Genomic DNA, 14,256 nt, shown 5'->3' with positions numbered 1-14,256 from the left:
GTCACCCCATTTTAAGCTGTTGTCTCTCTCTCTGATTCACTCTAGCCTCCTTGTCATGTTACTATAGATTTAATCTCTCTCCATTCTCTGTTTCACCAGTTTCAGTTTGGCTCTTTTATTCATTTACTCCCTCCATTTTCTTTCCTTTCCCTTATGCTGTTGCTTCTCTTCCTGCTACCGAGCTAAACCTCCATCTAATGCTGAAGGTACATATATGCTTCCCCACCCCTCTTATTGTAGCATTTGAGCACCTCACAGTCTTTAAAGTATTTCTCCCTATAACACCACCATGTGGTAAGGAAGTACGATTATCCCATTTTACAGCTGGGGAACTGAGGAACACAGAGCCTAAGGGCTTGTTGACGTGGGAGGTATTTCCAGTTGTACTAGTATAATTATACTGGTATAGGTAAACCACAATAGTTACACTAGTATAACCCCCATGTGGCACTCTTGTTCCAGTATCACAGCGCCTTCCAAAGCGACAGCAGCTAAATTGGAAAAAAAGCACTTTTATACTGGAAAAAGAGCGTCCACACAGGGAGTTTTTTGGTGTAGCTATAAAGGTGTTTAAATTGACATATTTGCTTATACCAGTCTGACTTTCCTGTGCAGAAAATCCCTAAGGGCTAGATTTACAAAGGGATTGAGGTATCTAAAGAGGCAGATTGGTTCCTTGTGGGTTTTTTCAAAAGCGCCTGAGTTAAGCACCTAAAACAGGGACTGTTGCAGCAGCAGCAGCAGAGGCTGGAATGACACCAGGAGGAGATAGACGGCCCACATAAAGCTTGACTGAGAGCTGACTGCTTCCCAGGGGCTTGATGGGAATGAGGGAAGGGCAAGCCGGTTGCTATGGCAACAGCTGCAGTCATCTGACAGGTTGGAGGTCAAAATGACAATTGACAATACAGGAGCAAATTAGTTTAAATCCGATAATAAAATCTAGGGAGGCCATTGGGATCACCACCTGCTCTGCAGCTGCCTCTGATATCCAGTCTTGGGACCCGCTACACAGCTTTGCAGATACACCTCAATCCTGGCCTGCAGCCCCCCCCCCCCCCCCCCCCCCCCCGCTACTTCAGTCCGAGGAGGCCTCACAAAGCTGTGATGATACATTTCAGTACTGCCCTGAAACAACCCCTTGCTGTTTCTGATTTCCTGTGTCTGGGTGCCCATCTGGTTAGCATCACTCTTTCAGCCAGCAAAGTGATTGAAATACAGAAGTAATATATGCCCTGCCAATGAATATGTTCACATAGATATTTATTGCCATCTGGTGGTTAGTTGATGAATAGGTGGAATAAATACAAAAGATTTTTCTCCCTATACTTTCCTATCCATTCCTTTAGAAAAGCTCCATTCTCTTCCCTTCATTCCAGAAACCTTATTCTGTGTATAAGATTCTTTCTCAGACCCTCACCTTTATTTGCACCAAGAATAAAGTTGCCACGTTATTCTTATTCTGGGTCAAATTTGTTAGGAATGTTAGAATCGTAGATTCATTGATTCCAAGGCCAGAAGAGACTACTATGATCATCTCATCTGACCTCCTGTATAACACAGGCCATAGAACTTCCCCAGAATAATTTTCTAGAGAGGATCTTTTAGGAAAAAAATCCAATTTTGATTTTAAAATGGTCAGTAACAGAGAATCCAACACAATCCTTGGTAAATTGTTCCAATGGTTAATTACCCTCACTCTCAAAACTTTATGCCTTATTTCCAGTCTGAATTGGTCTACCGTTAGGGTTACCAGGTATCCAATTTCAACCGGAATGCCTGATTGAAAAGGGACCCTGGCAGCTCCAGTCAGAACTGCTGACCAGGCCGTTAAAAGTCCAGTTGGCAGGGCTGGCAGGCTCCTTACCTGGCTCCACGTGGCTCCCCAGAAGTAACGACATGTCCCTCTGCTCCTCCTAGCATAGGCGCAGCCAGGGGGGCTCCACGTACTGCCCCCACCCTGAGTGCCAGCTCCGCAACTCCTATTGGCCAGGAATCGTGGCCAATGGGAGCTGCAGGAGCAGCATCTGCGAGAGGAGGCAGTGTGCGGAGCCCCCTGGTCACGCCTCCACCAAGAAGCCTAGGGATGTTGCCATTTCCAGGGAGGCCCCCGAGGCAAGAGCCACCTAGAGTATGCAGCCTTCCTGCACCCTAAATCCTGCCCCAGCCTTGAGCCCACTCCTGCACCCAAACTCCTTTCCAGTGATGGCTCCCCCTCCCAGACCCCAACACCCTTCCCCAGTCTGATGAAAATGAGTGAGTGAGTGAGGGTGGGGGAGAGCGAGCACCAGAGGTAGGGGGGAATGGAGTGAGCGGGGGGCGGCGCCTTCGGGAAGCGATGGGGCAAGGGTGTTCAGTTTGGTGTAATTAGAAAGTTGGCAACCCTATCTAACTTCAACTTCCAGCCATTGGGTCGTGTTACGCCTTTGTCTGTTAGTTTCGAGAACCCATTGTTAAATACTTGTTTCCCATATAGATATTTATAGACTGTAATTAAGTCACCCCTTAAATTTCTCTTTATTAAGCTAAATAGATTGAGCTCCTTGAGGCTAACACTATAAGGCATGTTTTCCAATCCTTTAATCATTGTAATGGCTTTTCTCTGAACCCTCTCCAATTTGTCAACATCCTTCTTGAGTTGTTGACACTGGAACTGGTCACAGTATTCCAGTAGCAATCACACCAGTGCCAAATACAGAGGTCAAATAGCCTCTCTACTCCTATGCAAGAGCCCCCTGTTTATGCATCCCAGGATCGTATTAGCTGTTTTGGCCACAGTGTCACACTGGGAGCCCACGTTCAGAGAAAAAAGTTAGCCACTCCAGCTCATATCATGGCCACCATCCTGCCCTCAGCCATCGTGTTTCCCTTTCACCTAGCACGTCAGGTCTCTCTGAAGTTCCTCACAGTCTTTTCTGCTCCTGCCTGACCTACATACATTTGGGTCATCTGCAAATTTTGCTACCTCACTACTCAACCCCCAACCTTTCCGGGTAATAAATACATTAAACAACATGAGACATAATACAGAACCTTGATACCCACACCTTAATCTTTTGCCATAATGAAAACTGACCTTTTATTCCTTCTCTGCTTTCTGTCTCATAGCCAGTTTTTGATTCATGTCAATACTTTCCCTCTCACCCCATGACAACTTAGTTTCTTTGTTAGCCTCTTGTGCAAGACCTTGTTAAATGTTTTTTTTAAAGTCTAAATAAATTGTGAACTGGTTCCCTTTTATCCACTACTTTACTGACACATTCAAAGAAATGTAAGAGATTTATGAAACACAATTTTCTTTTGCCGCATCTGTACAGGTTAGACCCTATCACATCATCATCTTCCAGGTGTTTTGTTATTGTTTTAAATTATCTTTTCAACCAATTTTCTAGGTACAGGTATAAGCCTTATTGATCAATCATTTGCCAGATCACTGCTAGCCCCTTTCTCAAATACGGAAACAACATTTGCAACCCTCCAATCCTCTGGACCGATGGTTAGGTTTTTTTTATGAGATGGCATATTTTTGTTAGCAGCTGCTCAGCCACTTCATACTTGGGCTTCTTCAGAACACTTGGATATATCCCATCTTGGCTTTGTGACTTATTGATTTTCAGATGATTAGGGCTGTAAAGTGATTAAAAAAATTAATTGCAATTAATCGCACCATTAAAAAAATTAATTGCAATTAATCGCACTGTTAAACAATAGAATACCATTTCTTTTAAACATTTGTGAATGTTTACTACATTTTCAAATATATTATTTTCATTTACAACACAGAATACAAAGTGTAGTGCTCAATTTATATTTATTTTTTATTACAAATATTTGCACTGTAAAAAACAAACAAAAATATTTTTCAATTCCCCTCATACAAGTACTGCAGTGCAATCTCTCTATCATGAAAGTTGAACTTACAAATGTGGAATTATGTACAAAAAAACCTGCATTCAAAAATAAAACAATGTAAAACTTTAGAGCTTACAAGTTCACTCAGTCCTACTTCTTGGTCAGTCAATCGCTCAGACAAACAAGGTTGGTTACAATTTGCAGGAGATAATGCTGCCTGCTTCTTGTTTACGTCACCTGAAAGTGAGAACAGGCATTCACATGGCACTGTTGTAGCCGGCATTGCAAGATATTTGCCAGATGCACTAAAGATTCATATGTCTCTTCACGCTTCAACCACCATTCCAGAGGACATGCTTCCATGCTGATGATAATGATCCAAAGCAGTGCAGGCTGATGCATGTTCATTTTCACCATCTGAGTTAGATGCCACCAGCAGAAGGTTCATTTTCTTTTTTGTGGTTTGGGTTCTGTAGTTTCCACATCAGAGTGTTGCTCTTTTAATACATCTAAAAGCATGCTCCACACCTTACCCCTCTGAGATTTTGGAGGCATTTTTCAGATTCTTAAACCTTCAGTTGAGTGCTGTAGCTATTTTTAGAAATCTCACATTGCTACCTTTTTTGCATTTTGTCAAACTGGCTATGAAAGTGTTCTTAAAACAAACAGGTGCTGGGTTATCATCCCAGACTGCTATAATGTGAAATACATGGCAGAATGCAGGTAAAACAGAGCAGGAGACATACAATTCTCCCCCCAAGGAGTACAGTCACAAATTTAATTGATGCATTTTTTTTTAATGAGCATTGTCAGCATGGAAGCATGTCCTCTTAAATGATGTCCGAAGCATGGAAGGGACATACAAATGTTTAGCATATCTGGCATGTAAATACCTTGCAACGCCAGCTACAAAAGTGCCATGTGACCGCCTGTTCTCACTTTCAGGTGCCATTGTAATTAAGAAGCAGGCATCACAATCTCCCATCAATGTAAACAAACTTATTTGTCTTAGCGATTGGCAGAATAAGAAGTAGGACTGAGTGGACTTGTAGGTTCTAAAGTTTTACACTGTTTTGTTTTTGAGTGCAGTTATGGAACCAAAAAAAAAAAAATCTGCATTTGTAAGTTACACTTTCACAACAAAGAAATTGGACTTCAGTACTTGTAAGAGGTGGATTGAAAAATACTATTTCTTTTGTTTATAATTTTTACAGTGCAAATATTTCTAATAAAAAATAATACTACTAAGTGAGCACTGTGCACTTTTTATTCTGTGTTGTAATTGAAATCAATATTGAAAATGTAGAAAAACATCCAAAAATATTTAATAAATTTAAATTGGTATTCTACTGTTATGTGTGATTAATTGCAATTAATTTTTTAATCACAATTACATTTTTTTAATCGTGTGAGTTAACTGTGATTGACTGACAGCCCTACAAAATATCAGTTTGCTCCCGCACTTCTTTTTCTGACACCTTGTCCTCTGAGACCTCAGCTTGGTTACCAAAAAAGAGCAAGAAGGAGTAGGTATCTTCTCAACATCCTCTGTGCAAATAAACCTTTAGCTTCTCAGCAATGTCCTTATCTTCCTTAATTGCTCCCTTTAACCTCTGGTGATCCAAAAGACCCATGGATTCTTTCACAGTCTTTCTGCTTTTGATAGACTTAGAGAGTCATTTTTACACCTTTAGCTATTTGTTCTTCAAACTCCATTTTGATACTTCCCAGAGAGGAGATGGGTACCACCAAGACAAAAGCACCACCCACTGAAACATCATGGAATGACAAGCTGGTCACAGATGCACACACAACACATGCACACAATTGCCCTCTTACATACTGCCTGCTTTAATTTGCATTCCTGGTTATTGGCTTAACTAGGGTCAGGTTTCCAAATTTTGAAGAATTTCTGACTCAAATAGCCTCTCAGACATTGCCATTTAGCCATATTGGCTTACTCCTTACCTTCCTGGTTCCCTTTCTGCTCAGTGGTGCTCAGGCTATCTTCTCAGACTTTTTTTTTTTTTTTTTTTTTAAGTAGCATATGTGCAACTTCAATGGATTTGACGTCCTTTACTTTTTGATGTGCTTGCCTCTCATTCAGGATGAAATGGCATGACTGTTCAGCAGTTTGAGCTATTGTGATCAAATGTTACGTCCAGCCTAATTCTCAGACTGGCCACCTCCAAAGTGGAAAAGTGACTGTAAACGAGTACTGCTGTGTTTTAGAGTCTGTGAGGTGTGGCTCTTCTCTGAAAAGTTACCAGAAATATGGCATTGTGTGGGTCTGTGTTTATTGTTTCACAGCCACTCCTGAATCAGATCTGCTCAAGCAAAAAAAGGAAAAAAGATTTTTCTACTACCAGACCAACCACCTCAGCCTCAGCATCAACCTTTCCTTCTTGTGCATCATTGCCAATAACAAAGTTCTGCAGGCCAAAATCTGCCCTCAGTGACACCTATACTACTGCACAATCTTCAATGGGTTTGCACAGGTACAACTGATTGAAACGTAGCACACAATTCTGTTGATGTTGCAAAGGAAGGAATAGAATTCAGCTTCTGCTCACTGAGCTATTTTGACTCAGCAGGGCGAATGGGCATAAAAACAGTAAAAACTTATTTTAATCAGTTGAGTCAGCAGATTAGTCAGAGCACATCCTGGGAACATATCTGCTGAGTAAGAAGGCACCTCTTTTATATAGTAACTTTTGAAAGGACTGGGCTATAACTGAGATCTGTTCTTTGAGCCTGTACTGACACACCATACACAACTGTATCTCAGCAAACTTCTGGGCCCTACCATCTGAGGCTCACTATCTATCTGAAATACTTACATGGCTCCCATCCCAATAGTATCAGAGTGCCTCACAAGCGTTAAGGTATTTATCTTCATAACACCCCTGTGAGGTAGGAAAGTGCTATTATCCACATCTCACAGATTGAGAACTGCAGAACAGAAACTATAGACCTGATCCAAAGCCTACTGAAGTCAATGGAGTCTTTCCATCAGCTCTAATGGGCTTTGGATCAGCCACCAAGGATCAGATTTTTAAAGGGAATTAGGCTTCTAAAGAGGCAAATAGTCGACTAAATCCATCATGTAGGTGCCATGACATTTTCAATACTGTCGCTCAGGCACTGCCTCACTCCGTAGGTGCTTAAGGTTCTACCAGTCAACAGTTTTAAAAGAACATAAGCCAGTGGTTCTCAACCCACAGCCTGCTTGTGGCCCAATCAGCACACAGCTGCGGCTCATGTGACTTCCTCAGGGCCATACAGGTAGTATATATATTGTGTGGATGTGGCCTACATAACACAGAGACATGGGCAACACATGAACTACTGGCTTGGGGAGGCTAGCCACCAGCCCTGCCCCTTCCACACACACACACACACACCTCCCCGCTGGAGCCCAGAGCCCCCTGCCACACTGTGGCCACCAACCTGGTCCTGCTCTAGATTAGCCCCTCAGCCCCAGAGCACCGGGAGAGCGGCCGGCATGCAGTCCCAGCCTCCCCAGCCCCGGAGCGTGGGAGGGAGGTTGGGTAGCGTGTGGCCACAGTCCTCTTAGACCCAGAGCGCCGGGAAGGCGGGTGGCCCCAGCCTCCCCAGCTCTGGAGCGCAGGCAGCATGCAGCCCCAGCCGGAGCACTGGGGGGCTGGAGCAGGATTAGAGCCACTGCACGCTGGGAGCAGGGGGCCAGGGCCATGCCTGGCTGTTTGGGGAGGCACAGCCTCCTCCCGCCTATGTGACCTGCCGTCCATGCATAGAGAGCTACATAGATGGCCCACAATGGTTAAATAGATTGAGAACCACGGACCTAAGTGCTGCTGCTGCCCCAAGGCGAATGAGTTGCTCAGTGCCCTAGCTCAAGCCACAAGCCCAAAGCAGGATTTTTAAACTAGGTGAGGGAACACCTATTTTGCTAGAAGGGCCCAATCCTGTAGATGTACTCTGAGATTGCCTAAAATTCATCAGACCCCACAGAGGGAGGTGGGTGGAAGACAGCTGGGTGCACAGGGGAACATAAGGCAAATGTGAGAGAGGTATCAAGCATGAGCTGGAGACAGACAGAGAAAGATGACTGGCTACTAGGGCATGGGCTACCTAAGCAGCTGACTTGGTTTAGGTGCCAGACTCCAAGAGAGCATTCACAGCTGAGGATCCCAAGTAGATCAGCCAGGCACACCAAGTCAGCTGCTTAGGCACCTAAGCCTCCCCCCACACCCCATTTTCCCTCTCTAGCATTTCATTCTTGGCTAGGTTAGGCGGCTCCACACACTGCTATCTGGCTCCTGAGAATGCCTTTCTTAGGCATTTAACTATCCTCATGCATTCTATAGAGAGCCTAGGCAAAGCCACCTCACACAGGGCTGAAAATTCCAATTGGACTGTGGGCCACCAAGGGGTAGGCATTACTCCGCTCAGCCAAGCAACACCTAAATCTTTTTAAAAATCTGGCCCCAAGTGACTTGCCCAAGGACACATAAGAATACAAGAATTGCCATAGTGGATCAGATGTAAGGTCCATCTAATCCAGCATTCTGCCTCTGACAGTGGCTAGTACCAGATGCTTCAGAGGGAGATGTCAGGATCCTCTAGTAGGCAGATGGGAGCTAATCTGCCCTCCCCCACATATGTCTCATCCTGGTCCCTAATAGTTAGAGACTGACTGAAACCCTGAAGCACAAGGTTTAATATCTCTTCAAAATATGTCACTATTAATTATAACTCTGGATATTCTTGATATCCATATAAATGTCCAGTCCCTTTTGGAATCCTGCTAAGTTCTTGGCTTTAATTACTTCCTGTGGCAATGAGTTCCACAGTTTAATCACACGTTGTGTGAAAAAATATTTCATTTTATCAGTTTGAAATTTCTCACCTTTTAATTTAACAAAATATCTCCTTGTTCTTGGTTTATGAGAAAAGGAGAACAGAAGTTCCTGATCTACCTTCTCTAAGCCCTTCATTATTTTATATACTTTTATCACATCCCCTCATATCTGTTTCCTTTCTAAAGTAACAATACTAATCATCTCTCTTCATATGAGAGATTTCCCAGGTCCTAGATCATTCTCGTTGCTCTTCTCTGAACACCCTTTAGTTCTGCAATAGCCTTTTGGAGATGGTGTGACTAATACTACACAAAGTATCCAGATCAGGGCACACCACTGATATATAAAGGCACTATAAAATTCTCTGTACTAACCTCCATGTCATTCCTTATGTATCTTAACATCATATGTTTTTCTGACTGCATGTGCACATTGAGCAGAAGTTTTACTGAACTGTCTACAGTTAGTTTAGAAACCTGTGAAGTGTATGACTGTCACACAGGAAGCCTGTGGCACAGCAGGGACTTAAAACTGCATCACACAAGTATCAAGCTTTAATGCCCTAACCACACTCTACCATCGTTCCTCACTCTGCTCTTCATTTCTCTTCTTAAGGTTTACCAACACCTTAAAGGGCAGCTCTACCTTGAAGTGACTGTATTAAAATGACTTCTTACTCAGGTCTGCTCGTCATTGTGGGTGAAATGTATCCCTCTGCAGTGGGCATGAGTTGAACTTAAGCAGGCATAGGCCTTGTGCTACCCCTCTATGAAGAGATGGATTTCACCCTGTGTGATTTTCAGTCATATCTGCTAACTTCAGTGAATAAAACAAGATTTTAACAGCTATTTCACTCCTGTCTACCCTGCAGATTCTACACAGCTAAGGGATGATGACTGCTGGGATATTTTTCTCACTCGTGCATCAACAGAAGAACTTTTAACTGAGTTCTGAATGCAAAATGTTTATTGTTTGTGATGCACGAACCAGAAGAACCAAGCCCAACTGTCAGATCCTACCTTGTGTTTGCAGGACCAGCTGTTAGAGAAAACTGAACAGATCTAATGTGGGGATTGCTGAGACACCAGCATGGAGCCTCATGATGCCATTTTTAGTGGCAATACTCACTTGAAAGGATTTTTTTTCCTTACAAAGGTGTTTTTTAGGAGAACCACTGATGGCATTATATTAATTCCTTTCCCCTATGATCCTTAACCTCCCCTTGTTTTGGATCCCTCTCTTTGTCTTGCAGCGTTTGTATTATTAGACAGTGGCATTTCAAAATGTGTTATTGATACTGCACTTGGTTTTTATTTTGTTGTGCAGTCCTGAATGGGTTGGAGATGGGGATTTGTGCATGATAGAAAGTCTCACATTATTAATTTGTAGAATTTCTCTTCTAAATCCATGTAAGATCCAGGTCTCTTCTTGTTAAAACTATTAATGAGCAAGATCTGTATTGTCTCAAAGACCCTCTCTTTGCACCCCACTGCAGTAACTGTGGTCAGCTAGAATCTTCATGGGAGCCAGGAACAAAGCACTCTCGGTGGGGAGTCTTTAACTGTGCTACCACCAGACTCCAGAAGCTCAAACTTAGTAAGCACCTATAGAGAGGAGCAATACAAAACCAAACCTTCACACAGGCCATACCTAATAACAAAGCTAGAGGGTAGTCTAACATTGTTCCTCCTGGAAAACAGTCTCCAGATTTGATCCAGATTAAGGCCTGAATCCACAAAGTGACTTAGGTGGTGAGATATACCCAGATGTTCCCAGCAAGTGGCTCACATTCCAAGCTGTAGATGAAGGTGAACAGCCCCTCTCCATCCCCAGCCCCTGTCACTGCCAATCTGACCTGAGGGGAAATTCCTTCTCGATCCCAAATATGGCGATCAGTTAAACCCTGAGCATGTGAGCAAGACCCAGCTAGTCACATACTTGAGAGAGAGAGATGCCACCTCAGAGCACCTGCCCACCCTGTCCAATGTCCCATCTCCAGCTGTGGCTATCTCTAATGCTTCAGAGGAAAAAAGGAGAAAAAAAAACCCACACACCACAAAAACCTTAAGAATACATTAGGGGTGCAGGGAAGAAATCTCCTCCTGACCTCTGCAAGTGAGTAGCTGAAGCCATGAAGCATGAGATTTTAGGAGCATACGACATAAACCGAAATGGACCTCTAAGGCTGCCGAGACCTATCCCCCACCAGCACAAGCAATCCCATCATACAATCCCACTCATAAATTTGTCCAGTTGTCTCTTAAAACTGTTTGCTCCCAAAGCTCCTATTGGCAGGCTTTTTCAGAACTTCACTTTTCTGATAGTTAGAAACCTTCTTGTTTCCAGCCTGAATTTTTTCCAGCCTGAATTTTTTCATGGCCAGAGTACACCCGTTTTTTCTTGTGCTATGCCCACTTAATAATGCCACCTTCACAAGAGGTGTAGAATCAATGTCAATGTAATTAGGTCGATACAGTGTCATTGTAAACACTGTGTTGCTTACATCAGTGGTTCTTAACCAGGGTTTTAGGGTCCCCTGGGAGGGCATGAGCAGGTTCCAGGGGGCCCTTCAAGCACGGTCAGCATTAGACTCAACATTGAAAAACAAAAGCCCCACTGCATGGGGCTGAAGCCCAGGGCCTTGAACCCCACCAACCAGGGCTGAAGCTGAAGTAACGCAGCTCTGCGTGTGCCAACTGGCATGGGGCCCCAAGCACTTGCCCTGTTTGCTACCCTCTAATGCTGGCCCTGGCTTTTATACGCAGAAAACCAGTTATTGTGGCACAGGTGGGCCGTGGAGGTTTTTATAGCATGTTAGGGGGCCTCAGAAAAAGGTTGGGAACCCCTGGCTTACATAAACAAACAGTTATTGGCTTTCAGAAACCATCCCACACTGACAATCCAATCAGTACAAGCATGCCTGGTCAGGGCATGCACCACAGACACAAGGGACAAAGTGTAGACATGTACAAGTGATGTAATTACTTTGGCACCTGTATGCCAACATTTAGTGCAGACTTGCCCTCACAGTGCCACAGCTAAATACAAGGTGGAACAGACTATTGTTTAGCATAAGTAGTTAAAACATATTTCAATGGACCATTCAAGGTGGAGTGTCCTGTTAACACCCCTCCAGTCATAGCGAGTGAGGGAGAAAGGGAGGCATAGAAGAGAAAACAACTGGGATTGTTAATAGGTTATAGACTGTTGTAATAAGCCATAAAGCCAATGTCTCTGTTCAGTCCATGATTTTTAGTATCTAGAAAATTTATGAATTTAAGCTTCCAGGTAGGTCTTTTGAAAGCACTGTACAGGTTTCCTTTGGAGCTGAGGCCTGACAGGTCAGCTACAGAGACGGCTTTGTGGGCGAGTACTTTCCACAAAGCAATCACTCCCTCGCTCTCTGATATCCTGGGACCAACCTGGCTACAACCACAGCATGAAACACTGCGGCCAGAGCAAGTGCTGCACAGAAACAGGCCCTGAGGGAAACACACTTACAAACGCGGCTTGACCACCCAGGTAAGGCACAGAGCAGCACCAGCCCATGCGCCCCGCAGGCCCAGCAGAACAAGCCGGGCCTGACCCGCAGCGCTGAGAGGCTTTGCCGCCCACGTGTCCCCGGCCCCAGCGGAGCCTGCCGCGGGCGGAGCCGGGGACGGGCCGGTGCTGACGTGGACACCTGAGAACACCCCAGCCCGCAGGCAAGGCGCCCACACGACACACACCGTCTGCGTCGCCCCCACCCCCTCAAACCGTTCAAGGTTCGCCGGAAGTTGTCACGCTGGACAGGAAGCGCCCCTGTTTTACAAGCAACAACTGCTCCCCGCCCCCTTCTTCATCCCCGGACCTTGTCCCCTGAGCCGCAACCAACCCGCACAGCCACGCTCGACACGCCACTTGATTGACATATAGTTGGTAACCAATGGGAGCTCCTTCTTACTCTCTCTCTGGACCGCCTCCTTCCCATCCTTGACCAATCGGACGGCGGATTGCCCTCCATCGCCAGCTGATGGATGGGATCACCAGCCAATCAGCGACGGAGAATAGATTTTTATCCCCCTCCAATTAGCACTGAGGAATGAGGGAGGTAGCGGGAACGGGCCTGAGAGGGGGGAGGGTGTCAATCCCCCTTGGAACCGCTGATAAGGGGGGAGGGGCGGAGAGTGCGCGCGGCAGGCCCCTGCCCAGAGCGCGGTGCTCCCGTAGGCCGACTGGGCGCCCGCGCAGGGGGCGGGGCCGGGCTGAGCTGCAGCGTTTGTCGAGCGCTTTCCCCCGCCCCCGAGAATGGAGGGTTCGAGCCCCAACCCCGGGGCGGGGAGCCGCCGCCTGGAGCCCCGATAATACGACGCCCCGTGGCGCTTCCCGGGTGGCTTCCCCTGCGGCTCTTCGCCTCAACCACACGTTCCCAGGCTGGGCTCGACACGGGCCTGGGAGGAGCCGCCTGGGCGCTGCGTGTGGGGCTTAGTCAGCTCCTTAAGGTGGATCCGCGCAATTGGCCAGAAAGTCCTCACACATCCCTGCAGCCCCCCCGCGGCTCCTCACACAGCCCTGCCAATGAGCCTCAGCCCTGCCAATCTCTCCCCCCCACTCTGCTCCCAGTTCCCCACACAGCCTGGCCCATGGCATAGATTAGAGTGGCCAAGCCCGCAGGAGGTCATCTAGTGACAACCTACTGCTCAAAGCAGGACCAACCCCAACTAAACCATCCCAGCCAGGGCTTTGTCAAGCCTGATCTTAAAAACCTGTAAGGAAGGAGATTCCACCACCTCCCTAGGTAACCCATTGCAGTGCTTCACCACCCTCCTAGTGATTCCTAATATCCAGCCTAGACCTCCCCCACTGTAACCTGAGACCATTACTCCTTGTTCTGTCATCTGCTACCACTGAGAACAGTCTAGATCCATCCTCTTTGGAACCTCCTTTCAGGTAGTTAAAAGCAGCTACCAAATCCCCACTCACTCTTCTGCAGACTAAAGAATCCCAGTTTCCTCAGCCTCTCCTCGTAAGTCATGTCCCCCAGCCCCCTAATCATTTTCATTGCCCTCCACTGGACTCTTTCCAATTTGTCCACATCCTTCCTGTAGTGGGGGGCCCAAAACTGGATACAATACTCCAAATGTGGCCTCACCAATGCCAAAGATAGGGGAATAATTACTTCCGTTGATCTGCTGGTAATGCTCCTACTAATTCAGCCCAGTATGTCATTGACCTTGGCAACAGGCATACTTCAGACTCATATCCAGCTTTTCATCCACTATAAACCCCAGATCTTTTTCTGCAGAACTGCCGCTTAGCCGGTTGGTCCGCAGCCTGTAGTAGTGCATGGGATTCTTCCATCCTAAGTGCAGGACTCTGCACTTGCCCTTGTTGAACCTCATCAAATTTCTTTTGACCCAATCCTCCAATTTGTTTAGGTCACTCTGGACCCTATCCCTGCCTTCCAGTGTATCTACTGCTCCTCTCATCTTAGTGTCATCCGCAAATTTACTGAGGGTGCAATCCATCCCATCATCCAGATCATTAATGAAGATGTTAAACAAAATGAGCCCCAGAAACC

The 14,256-nt window shown here is 45.7% G+C and overlaps 1 long non-coding RNA gene across 1 annotated transcript in view; it reads right to left on the bottom strand.

The window, feature by feature from the left end:
• LOC127057870 (uncharacterized) overlaps positions 1-12,863 on the bottom strand; it is a 40,110-nt gene extending 27,247 nt beyond the window's left edge. The window contains exon 1 of the long non-coding RNA XR_007776210.1: positions 12,640-12,863. This is a non-coding gene — a long non-coding RNA (uncharacterized LOC127057870). The remainder of the gene's footprint in view (positions 1-12,639) is intronic.
• Positions 12,864-14,256: the final 1,393 nt, after the last annotated feature.

Source organism: Gopherus flavomarginatus, chromosome 1 (assembly GCF_025201925.1).
Source record: "Gopherus flavomarginatus isolate rGopFla2 chromosome 1, rGopFla2.mat.asm, whole genome shotgun sequence".
Lineage (NCBI taxonomy): Eukaryota > Metazoa > Chordata > Testudines > Testudinidae > Gopherus > Gopherus flavomarginatus.
This window is presented reverse-complemented; position numbering and strand designations above follow the sequence as displayed.